We start from the raw sequence: 23143 nt of genomic DNA, 5'->3' as shown, positions 1-23143 counted from the left end.
GCTAGCAATGGGGCTGTAGGTTGCAGCTGTGATTTATAACAGTGGAGGGTCCAGGGATATAAGGGGTTAACTCTAGAGGTAGAACAGTTAATGTGGTGATTGGAGGTTAGGATTCGGTTAACTTTACTGTTGGTGGACCAGGATGAGCAGAGGATCCTGCTTATGATATATAAGTGAGATGCGATACCATGCCGGGAACATGGCGATTATACCGCATTACATAACTGAAAATGTATGCCTTGATTTCTCAATTATTTTATGCTTAAGCCGAAACATCTTTTATATTTAATAAATTATAATTATAGGAATTTTTATAAAAAAGCCCTTTGAGTGCCCTTCAATAATGAAAAGTATAAATTGACGTTTTCAAGGATGCATCCAGGTAGAATGATGAAGTAGGAGTGAGTGCATGGAAACAGCTAATATATATAAATATATGTATTTTTTTTATATATATATATATATATATATATATATATATATATATATATATATATAGAGAGAGAGAGAGAGAGAGAGAGAGAGAGAGAGAGAGAGAGTAAGAGTGTATAATCTTAAACAGCGCTAAACTCTAATGGTATTTCAAAGGAATAGTCAGAACAATAAAATATTACTATAAAGAATTTTTGTTCTCTATATAATAAATAGATAGGAAAAAGTAAGATTGGGAGCATGCAAAGTAGAACGAAAAGGCTGTAAACAATGTCCCATGGAATATGATGTATAAATAATTGGAACTGCAAGCTCACACAAATAAAGAGCGAGTAATGTATGCACTTGTTCCTACGATTTTAACAATGTATCATACTACGATAGTATGTTCTTGAAATCAATATAAAGTTCCACTTTCAAGATAGTCTGTATGCCCTTACAATAGGCTTTAAAAATCTACTCACAATCGACAACCTCAATCTTATGAGGTAAGTGTTGGGCTCATCAGTCATTGTATTCAGGAGACTTGGATAATTTTGACAGTTTAATATCTAATATATGTTCCATCGAATAAGAACGCCAGGTTTCTGTTAGAAATCTTCTGTGTCAGTTGTCTCCCCGTAGTAATTCAGTTCATCACATAGGTGGGAGTAAAAGGAGAAATATGCATAGCGTGATTCCGTTTCAATCAATTATTATAAAGTTTGTTACACTGTTATACTCACAGGGGAGACCTCAATCTGTATGAGGTATCAGTGAAGCACATTCAGTTAGTGTAGTGGATCCGCCTCCGGGGAAACACCTGTGACTCTGTTTACTCGGATACCTTTGGATCCATAATAGGGTTAGATGTGCATATAGGATCAAGTAGAAAAAACGAACATAGCGTAATTCAGTTTAAACTGAGTGGCACTTTATTGAGTTAACAAGAATACTCACAAAGATAACCTCAACTGATATGAGGTATCAATAACACATATAAAAAATCCAGGCTGTTTGAGATTACACACTCTTTCTCTATACATTCACATGAGTAGTCAGCAACGAGGGTTTACTAACTACTCCTTTTTTTGCTAATCACCAGCAGCTTTACTTCGAGTGTTTGAAAAAATAGCGCCTCCCAGTGGTGCAACTGAATTTTTCAGAAGTACTGCTATAAACATTTTACTCCAGTAACATTTCGGGGTTTTACCATCGTCCTCAGACCATTAATACAAACATAATTAAAATAGCTTATTTATACAGTACTCAACCCCAGTGTATACCAAACACCTGTAAAGTGCGGCCGTTGTGTGGCAAGGTGCGGATGTCATCAGGCAGTGCCTGGCGCCTAGTAACCAGCCGAGCATGCTATAAACTAATAATAAAAACAACAATTTTTACGGATGTCTATAACAAGCAAATTGAGAATCCTAGTTGTCCTATCCATCCTGACACATACGCTACAGTTCTTTTACTTAAACAATGTTAAAAAGATTTCTTAAAAAAATCTATATAAGAGGAATAAACTAAGCATATCCATCAATTAATTAAAAGTAAAATTATGTAGCTAGCACAAATAAATAAATAAAGCGCTACTCTGTTACCCGCTACCTTGCTATTAGATTGATGATATATGCTGCCTTATAAGTACGATCACATAAATTTACCATAATGCAATCCCAAACTTATTGCAGCTGCAGGGAACAACTGATCTATACAAGAAGATTTTGAGTGAAGATTTTAAAGAGTTTTTTTAAGAAGCTATGCCACTCAAATTTCTTATTTAGGCCTTTAGGGAACAATTCAAATATCCATTTAACTTCTCTCTGTAAGAGGATCTTATAACTATCTCCTCTTCTCTTCATGGTAGGCACATGGTCGATAATGATATATCTCAGGTCTGCTACGTTATGTCCACATTCTTGGAAGTGACGTGCCACTGGTTGATCAGACTCTTTCTTCACTATGGCTTGGCGTATTGCACTTCTATGATTCGCCTCAGGGTGTCACTCATTTTCCCGACATAAAATAAACTGCAAGCGCAGTGGAGTATATAAACTATATGTGTTGTAGTACAGGTGACTGACTCTGTGTTTTAAGAAGTATCTCTTTTTGTGCCTTGGATGATTAAAGAATTTACCTGTAAGCATTACGTTACATGATGTACAGTTGCTTCAGTGGAAACATCCTGGTTTTTGATTATCCAACCAATTCTTGGTGAAACATTGTGCAGGATCTGTTTGTTGTAGGTTATATTTTAATGACCTTCCTCTTTGGAAGCCTACCCTTGTTACTTCCGTATTCTTAAACGGACGGAAGGGTTTCGTCTAATTGTAGAATCTCCCAGTTCTTTTTCAGAATGTAGATAAAGCGATTTTTATCTGCTGCATAGGTGGTGAGGAAAGTTAACCTCTTTTCTTCAGGCTGTTCTTTATTCTTTGTGGTTCCATGTAAGACCTCATCCATCTGTTTTTTTCAGGACCAGATATTTGTATCCTCTAGCCTTAAATCGATCCTGCATCTCCTGTTGTTGTATTGTATGTAGGGACTCCTCTGTGCCAATCCATACTATCATAAGGTCGTCTATATACCTTTTATAGTATTTAATATTTGGTTCCCAAAAGCAGTGTGTTTTATTCACCTCAAATTCAGCCATAAAAAAGTTGGCATAAGAGGGGGCCACACTTGACCCCATAGCTGTACCTGTGCACTGTAAGTAGTAATGCTTTTCGAATCTGAAGTTGTTCTTTCTCAGGCAATTATCCAGGAGTTCGATAATCAGTTCTACAGGGGGTCCTATGTAGAGATATCTGAGTAGCTGTTTCTGAACTGATTCCAGTCCTTCGTCATGAGGGATCACCGTGTATAGGCTTGTGATGTCTAAAGTTACTAGTAAGTCCCTCTCCTCTACTGTACCCAAGTTTTTTTGCCTCAAGATAAAAAGTCTAAGGGCAAATCTAAAGCTTCTAATCTGTTTCGTTCCTTTCGTCAGAATAGAGAACAGAAAACCACTTCTTCCCCTAAGGACTCTGGCTCCAATTGGAAGCCACCCTCGAGTTGGAATAAATCCAAGCCTTATAACAAACCAAAGCCAGCCCACAAGACTGCATGAAGGCACGGCCCTCAATCCAGTTCTGCTGGTGGGGGGCAGATTGAAGTTATTTCAAGACGTTTGGGCAAGTTCCGTTCAGAATCATTGGATTCAGAATATTCTCTCTCAGGGGTATCAAATTAGGTTTTAGAATAAGACCTCCTGTGAAAAGATATTTTCTCTCTCACTTCCCAACAAATCCTGTGAAAGTTCAAGCCTTTCTGAAGTGTGTTTCAGGGGTAATTGTACCAGTTCCACTTCTGGAACAGGGTCTGGGTTTTTATTCAAATCTATTCATTGAAGAAGGAAAATTCAGACCAGTTTTGGATCTGAAGTTTTTGAATCAATTTGTAAGGGTCTCAACTTTCAAGATGGTGACTATAAGGACTATTCTGCCTTTTGTTCAGCAAGGTTATTACATGTCCTCAATAGACTTACAGGATGCATGTCTTCACATTTCGATTCATCCAGACCACTATCGGTTTCTGAGATTCTCTTTTCTAGACAAGCATTACCAATTTGTTACTCTTCCATTTGGCCTAGCAACATCTCCAAGAATATTTTTGAAGGTTCTCTGTGCCCTTCTGTAATCAGAGAGCAGGGTATTGTGGTGTTTCCTTATTTGGAAGATATATTGATACTGGCTCATTCTTTTCATTTAGCAGAATCTCACACACATCAACTTGTGTTGTTTCTTCAAATTTGTTGGAGGATCAATTTACCAAAGAGTCCTTGATTCCTCAGACAAGGGTCACATTTTTAGGTTTCCAGATAGATTCAGTGTCCATGACTCTGTCTTTAACAGACAAGAGATGAATGAAATTGGTTTCTGCCTGTCGAAACCTTCAGTCTCGATCATTCCCTTCAGTGGCTATGCTCATGGAAGTTTTAGGTCTCATGACTGCAGCATCGGACGCGATCCCCTTTGCTCGTTTTCATGTGAGAGCTCTGTAGCTTTGCATACTGAATCAATGGTGCAGGGATTATACTCGGATATCACAGTTGATATACTTAAATCCCAACATTCAACTCTCTCTGTCCTGGTGGTTGGACAATCTTCAGATTCTTCAAAGGGCCCCTTTTGTTCATCCTTCCTGAGCTGTGATTTCAACAGATGCAAGTCTCACAGGTTGGGGAGTCTGTCTGGGGGTCTCTGAAAGCACAAGGAGTTTGGAATCCTCAAGAGGTGAGGTTACCATTCAATATTTTAGAACTGTGCTATTTTCAGGGCTCTTCAGGTTTGGCCTCTATTAAAGAGAGAATCATTCATTAGTTTTCAGACAGACAATATTACAACTGTGGCATATGTCAATCATGAAGGGGGGACTCGCAGTCCTTTATCAATGAAAGAAGTGTCTTGAATACTTTCTTTGGCAGAATCCAACTCCTGTCTAATTTCTGTGATACATATCCCAGGTGTAGACAATTTGGAAGTGGATTATCTCAGTCGTCAGTCTTTACATCCAGGGGAGTGGTCTCTCCATCGAGATGTATTTTGTCAGATTGTACAGATGTGGAGTCTCCCCGAAATAGATCTGATGGCTTCCCATCCAAACAAGAAGCTTCCCAGGTACCTTTCCAGGTCCAGGGATCCTCATGCGGAGATGGTGGATGCGTTAGCAAGTCCTTGGTTTTACCAACCTGCTTAAATTTTTCCACCTCTAGTTCTTCTTCCAAGGGTGATCTCCAAGATCATATTGGAACAATCGCATGTGTTTCTGATAGCCCCAGCATGGCCTCACAGGTTTTGGTATGCGTATCTTGTCCGGATTTCCAGTTGCCAATCACTTCCTTTAAGGCAAGACCTTCTGTCTCAAGGGCCGTTTTTCCATCAGGATCTCAAAGCGCTAAATTTGAAGGTAAGGGAATTGAACGCTTAGTACTTAGTCATAGAGGTTTCTCTGACTCAGTGATTAATACTATGCTACAGACTTGTAAGTCTGTTTCAAGAAAGATTTATTATCGGGTTTGGAAAACGTATATATGTCATGGTGTTTTTTCTCATAAATTCTCTTGGCATTCTTTTAGGATTCAGAAAATTTTACAGTTTCTTCAGGATGGTTTGGATAAAGGTTTGTCTGCAAGTACCTTAAAGGGACAAATCTCTGCTCTTTCTGTTTTATTTCATAGAAAGATTGCTAAACTTCCTGATATTCACTGTTTTGTTCAGACTTTGGTTTGTATAAAACCTGTTGTTAAATAAATCTCTCCTCCTTAGAGTCTTAATTTGGTTTTGAAGGCTTTGCAGGCTCCTCCTTTTGAGCCTATGCATTCTTTGGATATTAAACTACTTTCTTGGAAAGTGTTGTTTCTTTTTGCTCTCTCTTCAGCTAGCAGAGTTTCTAAATTGTCTGCTCTCTCTTGTTAGTCTCCTTTTCTGATTTTCCATCAGGATAAGGCTGTTTTGCGGACTTCGTTTAAATTTCTTCCGATGGTTGTAAATTATAACAACATTAGTAGAGAAATTGCTGTTCCTTCCTTGTGTCCTAATTCTAAGAATACTCTTGAAAGATCTTTACATTCTTTGGATGTTGTAAGAGCTTTGAAATATTATGTCGAAGCTACTTAAGATTTCAGGAAGACTTCTAGTCTATTTGTTGTTTTTTTCTGGTCCTAGGAATGGTCAGAAAGCCTCTGCCATTTATTTGGCTTCTTGGTTAAAGCTTTTGATTCACAAGGCTTATTTGGAGGCGGGACAGTCTCCGCCTCAGAGAATTACAGCTCATTCTACTAGATCAGTCGCCACTTCTTGGGATTTTAAGAATGAAGGTTCGGTTGATCAGATTTGCAAAGCAGCAACTTGGTCTTCTTTGCATACATTTACTAAATTTTACCATTTTTATGTATTTGCTTCTTCTGAAGCAGTCTTTGATAGAAAAGTTCTTCAGGCAGCTGTTTCAGTTTGATTCTTCTGCTTATGATTTAAGTTTTTTTCTTGAAATTTATGTGAAATTTATGAGAAAGACTTATTTTTTTGTGGATTTAATTTTTTCAGCGGAAATAGCTGTTTTATTTTATCCCTCCCTTTCTAGTGACTCTTCTGTGGTCACCCACATCTTGGGTATTTCTATCCCATATGTCACTAGCTCATGGACTCTTGCCAATTACATGAAAGAACACATAATTTATGTAAGAACTTACCTGATAAATTAATTTCTTTCATATTGGCAAGAGTCCATGAGGCCCACCCTTTTTATGGTGGTTATGATTTTTGTATAAAAGCACAATTTTATTTCCAGTTCCTCTTTTTGTATGCTTTTTTACTCCTTATTTTATCACCCCACAACTTGGCTATCCGCTAAACTGAGGGGTGTATTTATAGGCATTTTGAGGTTTGGGAAACTTTGCCACTCCTGGTAGGATTGTATATCCCATACGTCACTAGCTCATGGACTCTTGCCAATATGAAAGAAATTAATTTATCAGGTAAGTTCTTACATAAATTATGTTTTATATTGCATTCAGTTTTATAGCATCATGCCTATTCAAGGAGGTTTTTATGATAAATTGATTTGCTCGAACCTATTGAGAGGATGCAAGAAATTAAGATGCTGGAACAAAAGGCTTTTTTCACTTCCTCACCTCTTGGTATATAGGTTGCTTTTTTTTCTTTTTTTTTTTTTACAATAATTATGATCACTTCTGAGTTTGAAAACTTGATTAAAATCTTGCCTTTAGTGTTCTAGTGAAAACACAAATAGTGTGGAAATGTATATAACACCTATATTGCCATTGCATGTGAAACTATGCTACCTAGTCCGTGCCAGTAGACATGGAATTAATATGGAATATTTTACAATATAGCTGTGCATACTGAATGAGGAAGCAAAGAAGGAAAAGTTGTACTTAACTAAGCAGAGAGATTTGCAAGTGACTGAGCCATATATTCAAGAAACATACCCTAAACTATGAATTGAATAGGTGTCAAGCCTATTTATTACATAAAGAACTATGTATTTAATTGTGTAAGTTATTTGCCCATGAGCACTTTTAAAATAACTCTTTATTATGTTATGTGGAAAAAAGTTATAACCGGTAATATCAGATATTAAGGCAAGTAATATTCAAACTTCCTAAGGTTTAATGAGCTATAACTGAAATTTGCCCAACACATTTTTTTAAAACTACAGACTCTGGGGCTATCATTTCATTTTCTGAATGTTAAAATTGTTTTGAATCTAGAAGTTGCATAAATAGGTTTAAAGTAAATCAAATATGGGTATAGGTGATTTAAATCAATTTGATTAAGTTTTGATTTTTAGAATTTCTTTATAACACAGCTTGGATATTGCAGATAAATAATTAAAAACAGTGATTCAAATCTTGTCACTGATCTCATGTGATAAATGGGTTGCTAGATAAACAACTTTTTAAATATAATTGCAACTCAAATACATTAATCTGATTGGGTGTTTGACTTGGGTCAGTAATATTTCTTGGAATATTTATGTTTTATATATAAAATGCAAGCAGAACTGGTCTAAGACCACAAATAGGTTCATGCATTTAAAAGCAGAGCAGACAACATTGTAGGTCATTCACATTCACACAGCTTCTTAGCAGGGATAGATGACTGTTAGGATTGCCTTCCATAATAATCTTTGATGACCAGCAGATGACCTGGGGTGGTATGAAGGTCCATGGAATATAAGACTGCCATGTCAAACTGAAACACAAATAATGAAGTTTGATTCTAGCCTTGCTTTAAAAAGGACCTTTATTAAATGTATGCATGGGCCTACTATAAGCACTTAGTCAAAACTTTTAAATCAGCCAATAGAAGGATTTCTATTTTTTTTAGATCAGTCAAAAGAAAAGAAAATTCTATTGGCTGATTTAAAAAAAAATTGAAATCCTTGATTCCTTATATAGGCTGATTTAAATGTTTTTAAAAAATCAGCCAATAGAATTGCCAGGACACCCCATAAGGAGAGGATCAAGGAAGAAGAGGAGCTGCCGCTGCAGAGGAGGAGCCCTCGCCACTGACATGGAGGACCACTATCGCTGTGAACATGGAGGACCACTTCAACCGCCTCCATCGTTAAGGACCTTATGGATTACATCTGATGAAGAAAAGAAGAGGACCCTTGACTTTTTTTTTAAATAATACGAACAATAAATTGCACACTATCCTAAAAAAAAGCTTAAGATGAAGGTTTAATCAATACAAAATAATTTAACTTTATCTATCAAAAGTTCCCAAAAATGGCAATATTTTACTTTTTACCAAAAGTCCATAAAAGTATAACAAACCCACCAGGGCGGCCTATTATATCAGGTATTTCCTCCATATGTTCAAATCTATCCCAATAGATTGCTAGGCAACTACAGAATTATGTACAAAAACTAGATATTGAATATTTTACAAAACAAGAATATATTTTAGCCACCAGTGATGTGAGTTCCCTTTATACAAGTATCATGCACGACAAAGGTCTTGAATCAGTTAATTGGTTTCTTAAAAGCGATAACACATTACAACATAAACATAACGAGTTTACTCTTGAATGCATTGGGGCCCATTTATCAAGCTCCAAACGGAGCTTGTGGGCTCCTGTTTCTGGCGAGTCTTCAGACTTGCCGGAAACACAAATTATGAAGCAGCGGTCTAAAGACCGCTGCTCCATAACCCTGTCTGGCTGCTCTGAGCAGGCAGACAGGAATCGCCGGAAATCAACCCGATCGAGTACGATCAGGTTGATTGACACCCCCCTGCTGGTGGCCGATTGGCCGCAAGTCAGCAGGGGGCGGCGTTGCACCAGCAGCTCTCCGCATTTAGCGAGGTGTTGCAGACCTGATCCGCACTGTCAGATCAGGTCCGCAACCCCTTTGATAAATAGGGGCCATTGAGTTAATTATAAACAATAATGTATTTTCTTTTAACGATAATCTCTATTTACAAAATAGAGGTACAGTGATGGGTACGAGGTTTTCACCCAGTTATGCCAACTTATTCATGGGAAAATGGGAGCAACAATTAATTCAGGGACATGGCTTGGGTGCAAACCTCGTACTTTTTAAGCGCTATATCATTGATATCATAATCATCTGGAAAGGGAATGAAAATAGTCTAATACAATTCTTTGATGTAAATAAAAATTATCTAAATTTGAAATTTACATACACTATGAGCAAAGAATCGATTACTTTTTTGGATTTAGACATCTTTATAGATAAAGGTGAATTGAATACAAATAATCATTTCAAGGCAGTTGATGACAACAACTACGTACACGCTAATAGTTGTCATCTAGAGCGTTGGATTAAAAACATCCCTAAAGTACAATTTCTTAGAGTTAGGCGAAATTGTTCCAGACTCATTGATTATGATTCTCAAATAGAAGTATTAGAAAAAAAGATTTCTTGAAAAAGGATATAATGCAGATGATATAAAATCAACAATATCAGAAGTCAGAGATATAGAGAGAAAGGATACCCTAAAAAAGAACAACTCATTTTGACGACAACAAAAATCAAGATATTATAAAAGTGCCTTTCGTTACCAATTATAATTGCCAGTATAGATAAGTGGTCAAAATATAAACATTGGCATCTTATAAAATCCGACCCTGTCATAGGCAATTTAATCACAGAAAGACTGACTGTGATTTATAGGAAAGCTAAAAATATTAAAAAATATTCTTGCACCTAGCGATTTTAAGAGGAAAACACAAATATCACGTGACAGGGATTTCCTAGGAAATAAGGTTAGCAGGTATTACCCATGCTATAGCTGTAAAGCGTGTCAGCATAGTACCAAACTAAAATGTTACGTCTCCACCAATACAAATAAAGAGTACAAAATTAAAGATACCATCAGGTGTAGTGAGAGGAGAGACAGTAAGTACCAGAATAAGAGAACATTTGAATTTAATTGAGAAAGGAGACCAAGACACCAGACTGTACGAACATTTTAGAACTGTGCACAAAAATAACATAAAGGTTTTAGAGTACTGAGGTATTTGTTAAGTTAAAAAACCCTAGCGAGGGGGGGGCTTTTGATAAAGTATTATAACGGAAAGAAGCGGAAATGATTTATGAGATGGGGACATTATTTCCACTAGGTCTCAATTTAGAACTTGACTTAAACCCCTTCACTACTATGATACTGTTTTTATGTTTATTAATTTTTATCATATTAATTTATATTTATGTATAGTTGTCTTCCTTAATATATTATTATTTTTAACCAATTCAAGAGAAGAAATACATTCCCTGCTTGCACCAAATATCCCGCACGTTAGTTGTAATGGCTTTAATCTGTATTAACTGCGCTTGTTTGCACGAGCTGCACTTAGTCTTATGGCGCGGTCGGGCCGGGCTGTGACTATACAGCTGGCCCGATGCGCTGAGTAAATATAACAGACCCGCTCAGCAGAGAGCAGAGAGCGGGTCTGTGAAACAGCGCTTTTTTTAAAAAAAATAATAGGGAATATTAGGTTTTAGAAATGTTTGGCTAATATAATGTTATATAATTCTGCACTATGTGCAGAATTATATAACATTATTTTTAAAGTTTACTGACACTTTAAATAAATTATTCCTATTTAAAACTAAATACCTTTAAAATAAACCCTAACGGCTAGATTTAGAGTTTGGCGTTAGCCGTCAAAACCAGCGTTAGAGGCTCCTAACGCTGGTTTTGGGCTACCGCTGGTATTTGGAGTCTTGTAGGTAAGGGTCTAACGCTCACTTTCCAGCCGCGACTTTTCCATACCGCAGATCCCCCTACGCCATTTGCGTATCCTATCTTTTCAATGGGATCTTTCTAACGCCGGTATTTAGAGTCTTGGCTGAAGTGAGCGTTAGAAATCTAACGACAAAACTCCAGCCGCAGAAAAAAGTCAGGAGTTAAGAGCTTTCTGGGCTAACGCCGGTTCATAAAGCTCTTAACTACTGTGCTCTAAAGTACACTAACACCCATAAACTACCTATGTACCCCTAAACCGAGGTCCCCCCACATCGCCGCCACTCGATTAAATTTTTTTAACCCCTAATCTGCCGACCGCACACCGCCGCCACCTATGTTATACTTATGTACCCCTAATCTGCTGCCCCTAACACCGCCGACCCCTATATTATATTTATTAACCCCTAATCTGCCCCCCACAACGTCGCCGCCAGCTACCTACAATAATTAACCCCTAATCTGCCGACCGCACCTCACCGCTACTATAATAAAGTTATTAACCCCTAATCCGCCTCACTCCCGCCTCAATAAATAACTCTTATTAAATAAATTATTCCTATTTAAAGATAAATACTTACCTGTAAAATAAACCCTAATATAGCTACAATATAACGAATAATTATATTGTAGCTATTTTAGGATTAATATTTATTTTACAGGCAACTTTGTATTTATTTTAACCAGGTACAATAGCTATTAAATAGTTAAGAACTATTTAATAGCTAAAATAGTTAAAATAATTACAAAATTACCTGTAAAATAAATCCTAACCTAAGTTACAATTAAACCTAACACTACACTATCAATAAATTAATTAAATACAATACCTACAAATAACTACAATTAAATAAACTAACTAAAGTACAAAAAATAAAAAAGAACTAAGTTACAAAAAATAAAAAAATATTTACAAACATTAGAAAAATATTACAACAATTTTAAACTAATTACAAGCCCCCTAATAAAATAACAAAGACCCCAAAATAACAAAATTCCCTACCCTATTCTAAATTAAAAAAGTTCAAAGCTCTTTTACCTTACCAGCCCTGAAAAGGGCCATTTGCGGGGCATGCCCCAAAGAATTCAGCTCTTTTGCCTGTAAAAAAAAACATACAATACCCCCCCCAACATTACAACCCACCACCCACATACCCCTAATCTAACCCAAACCCCCCTTAAATAAACACTAAGCCCCTGAATATCTTCCTACCTTATCTTCACCATGCCAGGTTCACCGATCCGTCCTCCGAAGTCTTGATCCAAGCCTCCGAAGTCTTCATCCAAGCACAAGCGGGGGCTTGCGATCCATAATCCGGCTGAAGTCTTCTATCAAGCGGCGGCTGAAGAGGTCCAGAAGAGGCTCCAAAGTCTTCATCCTATCCGGGAAGAAGAGGAGATCTGGACCGGCAACCATCTTGATCCAAGCGGCATCTTCTATCTTCATCCGATGACGAACGGCTCCATCTTGAAGACCTCCAGCGCGGATCCATCCTCTTCTTCTGACGTCCAACTGAAGAATGAAGGTTCCTTTAAGGGACGTCATCCAAGATGGCGTCCCTCGAATTCCGATTGGCTGATAGGATTCTATCAGCCAATCGGAATTAAGGTAGGAAAATTCTGATTGGCTGATGGAATCAGCCAATCAGATTCAAGTTCAATACGATTGGCTGATTGGATCTGCCAATCAGATTGAGCTTGCATTCTATTGGCTGATCGGGACAGCCAATAGAATGCGAGCTCAATCTGATTGGCTGATCCAATCAGCCAATCAGATTTTTCCTACCTTAATTCCGATTGGCTGATAGAATCCTATCAGCCAATCAGAATTCGAGGGACGCCATCTTGGATTTATTTTAAAGGTAAGTATTTAGTTTTAAATAGGAATAATTAATTTAATAAGAGTTACATTTATTTAGATGTATTTAATTAATATTTAAGTTAGGGGGGTGTTAGGGTTAGGGTTAGACTTAGGTTTAGGGGTTAATAATTTTATTATAGTTGCGGCGGTGTAGGGGGGCAGGATAGGTTTAGGGGTTAAACAATTTATTTAGTTGCGGCAGGGTCCGGGATCTACAGGATAGGGGTTAATAAATTTATTATATGTTGCGGCGGTATAGGGGGGGCAGGATAGGGGTTACTAGGTATAATGTAGGTGGCGGTGGGCTCCGGGAGCGGCGGTTTAGGGGTTAATACATGTATAAGAGTTGCGGCAGTGTCCGGGAGCGGTGGTTTAGGGGTTACTAACTTTATTTAGTTGCGGGGGGCTCCCGGGGCGCCGGTATAGGGGGTAGAACAGTTTAGTTAGTGTGGGTGCTTAGTGACAGCTTGTCAATAAAGCTGTCAAAAAGCCGAAGAGCAGCGAGATCGGATGAGTGATAACTATCACAGTCCGCTGCTCATCGCCCCGTACTTGGTGCGCGGCTTTTTGACAGATTTATTGATAACTTTGGCGAGATTTTTCAGGTCTGCGGCGGCGATGGTAGGCGAGCTTAGGCGGGCGTATTGGGCCGGCGAGGGCAGGTAAGTAGACACGTTGATAACTAGAGGCCTATATGTTAATAATTATCCCCAATATATTGTTTTATGCTTTTTATTTAGTGGTTATTTATTTTTGTTTTAAATATGTGTTTGTATTTATTGATAAAGGCTTGCGTTAAGTAAAGATTCTTTGATGGACAAGGTAACTAATTTATCCACCTAAAGTTTTCCACCTTAAAACATTTACCGGATGTAATGCTAAAAACATTCAACCAATCGCTAGGAAGGATATTTATTTATTTATTTATAAAATATTTTACCAGGAAGGATACATTGAGATTTCTCTCGTTTTCAAGTATGTCCTGGGACCACAAAACATTGCATTGATACAATAGGGTACAATAAAATACAAAAAACAATAATAATACACAATATATGCAAACATTTAACATAGAGCAGGTACGAAATATTTAATCAACCATGACAGGAGCATTCTGTTTTGAGATATGTATAGAGGGATCTCTTAAAGGATTTTAGGCTAGGGGAAGTTTTTAAAGTGTGAGGGAGGTCATTCCATAATTGTGGCGCGCTGTAGGAAAAGGAGGATTGAGCTGCTTTCTTTTTGTATTGAGGCAATCTAAATAATGTACTGTTATTAGATCGGAGGTTATAGGAGGTGGGAATAGCAGGGGAGAGCATTCTGCTCAGGTAGGGTGGGAGCTTCCCAGAAAGGCTCTTAAACACAAGGCAGGAAAGATGGAGGGTGCGTCTGGATTCCAGCGACAGCCAGTTTAGTTCTTTTAGCATGTCACAATGGTGGGTCCTGTAGTTACATTGTAGCACAAAGCGGCAGAATGAGTTACATAATGTATTTAGTTTATTAAGGTGAGTTTGCGGAGCAGGTGCATATACTATGTCCCCATAATCCAAGATAGGTATCAGCATTTGCTGTACAATCTTTTCCTTTACTGAAGGGCTGAGGCAAGATTTGTTTCTGTACAGGGCACCTAGTTTTGGATAAAGTTTAGAGGCAAGTTTTTCTATGTGGAGTCCAAAAGATAGATTGGGGTCTAACAACATACCTAAGTATTTAAAAGAGTGGACTGCGGTCAGCGTGCAATTGGATTTTGTTTTGATGTGAAGATGGGAATTTTGTAATTTTTGTAATTTAGGTCCCGTTCCAAAGATCATTGTGACAGTTTTGTCAGTGTTTAGGAAGAGTTTGTTTTTCGAGATCCACTTTTCTACCTCTGTGAACTGGTCTTGGAGCACGGCTTCAAGCTGCGGCAGATCAGATTTGTTTGCATAGATTACTGTGTCGTCTGCGTACATGTGTACAGTTGAGGATTTGCAGGGGGCCAAGAATGGAACCTGCTGAAGAAATGATGAGCAATATCCCAGGGTTAAAAAAACAACTGACAGGCACACAAATAAAAATAGTGTGCTTAAAAAAAGACTACACGCTGGAAAACAAAAGTGAGCTAAAAAGCCGACACCTGCACATCAGCAGCGCGCTAAGGAAATGAGATACATGCACCAATGCTATTTTAGCCACTCACTGTTAACTTCAGGGTAACTTAATGTGCATGAGCTTAATGTTATCTATATGAAACACATTAAAGGGATACTAAACCCAAATGTTTTCTTTCATGATTCAAATAGAGCATGCCATTTTAAGCTACTTTCTCATTTGCTCCTATTATCAAATGTTCTTTGTTCTCTTGTTGTCTTTATTTGAAATAGCAGTAATGTAAGGTTAGGAGCCAGCTCACTTTTGCTTCAGTACCCGGGTAGCGCTTGCTGATTGGTTTTCTACATTTAGCCACCAATTAGTAAGTGCTACCCAGGTGCTGAACCAAAAATGGGGACGGCTCTTAAGCTTACAGTCTTGCTTTTTTAAATCAAGTTAGCATGTGAACGAGGAAAAAACAATAATAGGAGTGAATTAGAAAGTTGCTTAAAATTGGATGCTTTACCTGAATCGTGAAAGACAAAATTTGGGTTTAGTATCCCTTTAACTAATGACCTCTAGTGGTCTAAATTATTTCTGAATAGAGGCAGTCTTCAAGGTCTAACACATTTGCATATGAACTTTCTAAGCTTAGCTTTCAACTAAGAATACAAAAAGAACATTTTTAAAAATAAAATTGATTTTATAAAATTAAATTTTACATTTTAAAAACATTCGGCTAGATTATGAGTCTTGTGTTAGGCTTAAAAAGCAGCGTGGGCCGGTCCCAACGCTGCTTTTTAATGCCCGCTGGTATTACGAGTCTTGAAATGACAGGCTCACATAGGAGTGAATTAGAAAGTTGCTTAAAATTGCATGCTCTATCTGAATCATGAAAGACAAAAATTGGGTTTAGTATCCCTTTAACTAATGACCTCTAGTGGTCTAAATTATTTCTGAATAGAGGCAGTCTTCAAGGTCTAATACATTTGCATATGAACTTCCTAGGCTTAGCTTTCAACTAAGAATACAAAAAGAACAAATACAATTTTAAAAATAAAATTGATTTTATAAAATTAAATTTTACATTTTAAAAACATTTTTTTTTTAAATTTTCATTATTAATTTTTTTTTTTCACCCATATCAAAAAATGCAATTCATTAGATTGCCATCAAACCTCTATACTTCCGCCTTGCACCACGTATACAGAGGATTGTAAATCGAAACGACCAATCCAAGGGGAGAGGGCTGCATGGGGGCGGAGCCGAGATCGCTCCAAACAAGTGGCGGAAACGTCATGACTTGGTAATTGTGCCACCCAATCGGGAAAGAAGGTAACACGATGTCAGAACAAATGAACTGATATACACGATTGTGTATACAACAGTTGTTAACAGTGCTGAAAGCAGCAATTACCCTATGTGGCAATGCCCTAACTAAGTGATCAGATTAAGTCACCCCAACGTGCAAATCGATATACTCTTAAATCAGAGATCTGTGTATAAAAAAATGACTATAAGACTATGTGTTATAGTAAATGTTAATAATGTGCAACCCTATAATAACCTGTAGAAATGCATGATTTGTGGCAATTAGGATAAAAGAATATAAATATAGGTCTCGTGAAGTGCATCATACGGACCATAAAATGAGCACCAGTGGAAATATTTATAAATATAGTGAGACGTTGCTTAAATATATAACCGCAAAACTGCAAATTGCCACCGGAGTGGCAATCACGTAAGGAACACTTGGCATATATAAAGATACAGCCTGGAACTGTTTGGATATCTGTGGATTACAGTATTGTCTCTAAAAAAAAATCTAACCACACATACAGATTTGAGCAGAGCCCTAGTTTGACAATTGGGCAGATCGACTTGGACGGAGCCCCACTTTGAAAATCTAAACACCGGCAATCTGCCCAGGTGATTGGCGGATCAGCGCAACATGTGAAGGAGACACGTCACAGCCACAGTGAACGGCTATCTGAACGCCGAAACCCCGCAAGAAGGAGGTAAATGGTCAGAGAAAGGTAGTTAATTTTATATCTCTACCTTTGGTATTCTGGTGTTTAAACTACTTTGGGCATCTAACATTAAATAATTGGTGACATTAAGACGTTACTTACCAATTAAAACGAAAATCTTTCAAGTGTAAAATCTTTCAAGTGTATTTTCTGAGAAGTAGCGGTTATTAATAGCACTTTGAACAACGCCTATCACTTATACCTGCTTAAAGACTTGATACAACATTGCAATATTGGATAAACTTTGTTGCAAGGTCTGGATACAAAAATTCTTTTTAACATAATTATAACTCTAAGCACATTTAACTCCTTAAAGTTTGGGGATGCTGTGAAAATTATTTAGAGGATTTACTAGCAGCCCTACGAAGGTTACGAATATATAAATATAGGTTTATAACTGATTATGAATGTGTATAAGGTGCACCTTATTATTTTTTATATGTAAATGTTTTTAGGAGATTATTGATTAAATAAATATATTTGTATTCATATTTTGTATAAGCATATTTATAAAAACGTAGAATATATATTAATATAGACTCCTATCACTTTGTAAAATATTCTGGCTATAGTTCAGATACTATAGTGCAAACAGTGATTACAACTAACTAATGGTAGAGCTTTTTTAGCGCACTCTTATCCTTTGTATTTTGTATTATTGTATAGTGTGATCTTTGGGAAATATTACTCATAAAGAGTTGCATTAACTACCTTTTGGGTACCCCCCTTATTGTATTATAAAAAAAATTACTATAAGACTATGTGTTATAGTAAATGTTAATAATGTGCAACCCTATAATAACCTGTAGAAATGCATGATTTGTGGCAATTAGGATAAAAGAATATAAATATAGGTCTCGTGAAGTGCATCACACGGACCATAAAATGAGCACAAGTGGAAATATTTATAAATATAGTGAGAACTGAAGATGATAGATTATGTGAACAGTTAGTGCTGCGCATGGCCATAATGAGTAGAAAACAAAATACTAATTTGTTGATACTAATAAAAAAAAAAGTAAAATATATGCTATGTAAGCTGGAAACAATATATGTGACTAGTAGAAGTGATACACACAGGGTAATATATTAAACTAAATATAATAGGCATCTGTCACCTATTGTGCTAGAGCTATATGAAAAAAACTACAGCAAATGCTCAATATATAAGGTCAAAAATAATAACTACTATGAAAATGTAAAGACCCCATATCCTCCAATAAACCGTCTATCCAATCTAATCCTCCAAAAATTAATGATGTGATCAGATAAAAGCAGCCATATCAAGATTCTCATTTAAACCCTCAGGCTGTAATGTTCTTAATTAAGTAATCCAATAGGATACCCTCCTTCTAAGGGTCATAAATGCATCACTATGAGATCTGGAGATCAACTCAATAGGTGTAATCTTTATAGGGTTTTTCTGTTTTTTGTGGAAGTGTAAGCAGTGTCTTGATACACTATGAGCTTTAGAGTTTATTTTGCTATTATGTGCATGTTCCCCCCCTATCTTTTCTTAACCCTACGGTAGGTACAACCAATGTATTGGATCCCACATAAGCAATTGAGAAAGTATACGACAGAAGAGGATTTGCAAGTCATAAATCCTTTGACAGGGCCGGACTGGGACCAAAAAGAGGCCCTGGCATTTTAGGGCAAAGAGGCCCATCCCCCCCCGCTCATCATTTCTTATTTAAAGGGACAGTTTAGTCAAAATTAAACTTTCATGATTCAGATATTGCATGTCATTTTAAACAACTTTTCCAAATTACATTTAACATCAAATGTGCTTTGTTCTCTTAGTGTTCTTTGTTGAAAGCTAAACCTAGATAGGCTCATATGCTAATTTTTATGGCCTTGAAGGCCACCTCTTCTCTGGATGCATTTGACCATTTTTCACAGCTAGAGGGCGTTAGTTCATGCCATTTAGATAACATTGTCTCACGCCCATGGAGTTACGTAAAAGAGGGCACTGATTGACTAAAATGCATGTCTGTTAAAATAACTGAGATAATACATTTAGTATAGTGGTGGCAACATTGGGGGCGGCAGATTAGGGGTTAATAAATGTAGGTAGGTGTCGGCGATGTTAGGGACGGCAGATTAGGGGTTAATAATATTTAAATAGTGTTTGCGAGGCAGGAGTGTGGCGGTTTAGGGGTTAATATGTTTATTACAGTGGTGGCGATGTTGGGGGCAGCAGATTTGGGGTTAATAAGTATAATGTAGGTGGCGGCGGTGTCCGGAGCGGCAGATTAAGAATAATGGAGGTTGCAGCGATGTTAGGGATAGCAGATTAGGGGTTAATATTATTTAACTAGTGTTTGCAAGGCGGGAGTGCGGCGGTTTAGGGGTTAATATGTTTATTCTAGTGGCGGCAATGTCCGGAGCGGCAGATTAGGGGTTAAAATTTTTATTATAGTGTTTGCGATGCGGGAAGGCCTCGGTTTAGGGGTTAATAGGTAGTTTATGGGTGTTAGTGTACTTTTTAGCACTTTAGTTATGAGTTTTATGCTACGGCGTTGTACCATGAAACTCTTAACTACTGACTTTAAAATGCGTTAGGGATCTTGGAGGTAGAGGGTGTACCGCTCACTTTTTGGCCTCCCAGGACAGACTCGTAAAACCCGCGCTATGGAAGTCCAATAGAAAAAAGACTTTACGAAGTTTACGTTAGTCGTTTTGCGGTAAGGCCAAAAAAGTGTGCGGTGCCCCTAAACATGCAAGACTCGTAATAGCAGCGGGTGTAAAAACCTGTTAACGCTGCTTTTTTACCTTAAAGCACAACTCGTAATCTAGCCGAGTGTTATTAAATAGCATTCCCTTTCTGTCATGTTTTTCAATGGTCATACTCTACATTATTATTTATTTCACTCTTTAAATACATTTTTGAAAAAAGGACAGCAAAAGAATGAAAACAAAAAAATGTAAAAAAAAAAAAAATGCACACAAAGGAAAGCAAGAGAATGAAAACTTAAAAAAGAAAAATTCACACAAAGGATAGCAAAAGAATGAAAACTTAAAAAAAATCACACAAAGGATAGCAAGAGAATGAAATCTTTAAAAAAATCACACAAAGGATAGCAAGAGAATGAAAACTTTAAAAAAAATCACACAAAGGATAGCAAAAGAATGAAAACAGTGCCAAAAAAATACAATATTTGAAAATGATAATCAAATTCACACAAAGGATAGCAAGAGAATGTAAACAGTGGCATTAAAAATACATTCACATGATTTTAAAATGGCATTCTATGTTTTGCATGTTCAACAGCTGTAATAAATGCAGTGTATTCTTTGTGCAATTCAATCAATAACTTATGCACAACACGAGTATTTATCTAGGGATGAAATCTGAACTGATTTTCTGTGTTTGCATGGCAGCGTTGTGGAGGCTTAAAAGGTCAGTCATTATATTTTAACTTCAAAACACATAATAGCACTTTTTTCATTCTGTTGCTATCCTTTGTTGGAAGTAGAATTCCATTTTAAAGTCATTTCTATGTATTTGGAATGTCATTGTTTTCTTGTGTGCTTGAAAAATACATTGAAATGAATGTAAAATGGCATATCATAATGATCGACATTGCATTCTCTTTCTAACTTAGGTTTGGTAATGTTAATAAACCACATTGTTCTTAAAATGTTATTTCAAAAACACAGAAATCACTGACCTTTAAAGTCTCCAGAATGCTGCCATCCAAACACAGAAAATCTGAATTATGATTGCAACCATAGTTAAATACTCATGTGTTTTGCATAAGTTATTTAGTTAATTGCACAAACAATACACCTGCATTTATTACAGCTGCTGAACTCACCTGTATGATCTAATTCTAGACATTCATTTTGACACAACATTGTGCTTGTCAAATGACGCAATAATACAGAAATTTGGTTAATCGTGAATACATTTTTCAATCAATTTGCTCGTAAAATGACGCAAGAATCATGAAATTCTGTAAGTCATTGGTTAGGTAATGTGTGGCGCATCTCTTTTTCAATTGCTGAAATCATTCACAGCTGTAGAACTTGGCTGTATAAAAGGGGCTTTCAATCACTTCAATTCATTATTATTTTGAGCATTGACATTCTAAATGCTTTACACTTTGTTCTGTTCTTAAGGAGACACGGGGAAAGATGGGTGTTGATGGCTGCGGTTGTGCGACAACGAAGATGCAAGTGGCTGCAGAGGGTGTTCCTGCCTAGGGTTGGTCTCCATGCCCTCAGTGACCGAGACGTGATCCGTAGATTTTGACTAAATAGGGCCTATATTGAGAGGCTCTATGTCGAAATCAAGGACTCTCTCGAGCCACTAACTGCAAGGACTAGGGCAATCCCTAGGATGGGGAAATTACTATCGATCCTCTATTTCTTGGCAACTGGATCATTCCAGGCTGTGGCAGGTCTATGCGTAGGTATGAGCCAGGCAACCTTCTCACGCATCTGAAGGTTGTCCTAAATGCCTTGCACCAATGCCTAGGCCATCATGTCCACTTCCCAAATACTCCTGAGGAGTGGAATGCTGTCAAGCTCCAGTTCTATCATCTGGCTGGATTGCCAAGAGTATTGGGGGCCATAGATTGCACGCATGTATTGGTGCAGCCTCCCAGGGGTACAGAGGAGCCGTACCGGGACAGGAAACACAACCACTCGCTGAATATCCAGGTCATCTGCGATGCCAGGTTAAGGATAATGAGCATACACTCTGGACTCCCTGGCTGCAACCACGAATCCTTTGTCCTCTGGAATTTGGCCATCTACCATTGTTTCCAGGAGGGATACATGCCAGAGGGAATCTTGATAGGTAAATATCTCATATATACTTCAACATATGTATATGATATATTTTATTCATTCTGATTGCTAATGTCAATGATCTATTTTATTACGCAGGTGATTCTGGATATTCGTGTCTTCCGTGGCTGTTCACTCCCGTTCATAACCCCAACGGAGTGGAAGAGGTGCACTACAACGCGCGGCACACATCACCACCAGATCGGTGATTGAGCGCACCTTTGGCGTATTGAAGAGCAGTTTCCGCTGCTTGGACATCTCTGGTGGGGTTCTTCAGTACCCCCTCCAAAGTCTCCTTAATTTTTTGATTTGCTGTATGTTGCACAACATTGCACTAACAATCACTGATATAGATCTGGAGAGCTTGGATAACCATGAGTATGTGGAACATCTAGCTCCATTAGAGGAGAATGATGCTAGGGGATTCCAAGCTTGAGCAGACTATATTCAGGTGGTTTTTGGGCAATAGTGTTGACAGTGCAACATACAATATTTATTTTATTCATATTTACTTTACAGTATATTTTTTAATCCAAAAGATTATATATTTTGGATTATGTTTTTGCACTATTTGTCATTTAAATATCGACAAAATGATATTCTATATATTTCCATTGGTTAAAAGTGGTTAATTTTGTTAATCTTGCAATTGTTTAATGTAAAGTTTATGAAAAACAGATGTTTAATAAAATATCTACAAATAAATATTTTTTTGGCTGTACACAATAACATTTTTAAATATGTGTTTACCTTCTATCTATGTTCTTTTCAAACAGCCCCCTTATTTCATTTCTTTAGACAGACTTGCATTTTAGCCACTCACTGTTAACTTCAGGATAACTTAATGTGCATGAGCTTAATGTTATCTATATAAAAAACATTAAAGGGATACTGAACCCAAATTTTTCTTTCATGATTCAGATAGAACATGCCATTTTAAGCAACTTTCTCATTTGCTCCTATTATCAAATGTTCTTTGTTCTCTTGTTGTCTTTATTTGAAATAGCAGTAATGTAAGGTTAGGAGCTGGCTCATTTTTGCTTCAGCACCTGGGTAGCGCTTGCTGATTGGTTTGCTACATTTAGCCACCAATCAGCAAGTGCTACCCAGGTCTGAACCAAAAATGGGACGGCTCTTAAGCTTACAGTCTTGCTTTTTTTTAAATCAAGATAGCATGTGAACGAGGAAAAATT

This window comes from Bombina bombina, chromosome 2, assembly GCF_027579735.1.
Source record: "Bombina bombina isolate aBomBom1 chromosome 2, aBomBom1.pri, whole genome shotgun sequence".
Classification (NCBI taxonomy): Eukaryota; Metazoa; Chordata; class Amphibia; order Anura; family Bombinatoridae; genus Bombina; species Bombina bombina.
The sequence above is the reverse complement of the archived record's forward strand: the minus strand, read 5'-3'. Positions refer to the sequence as shown.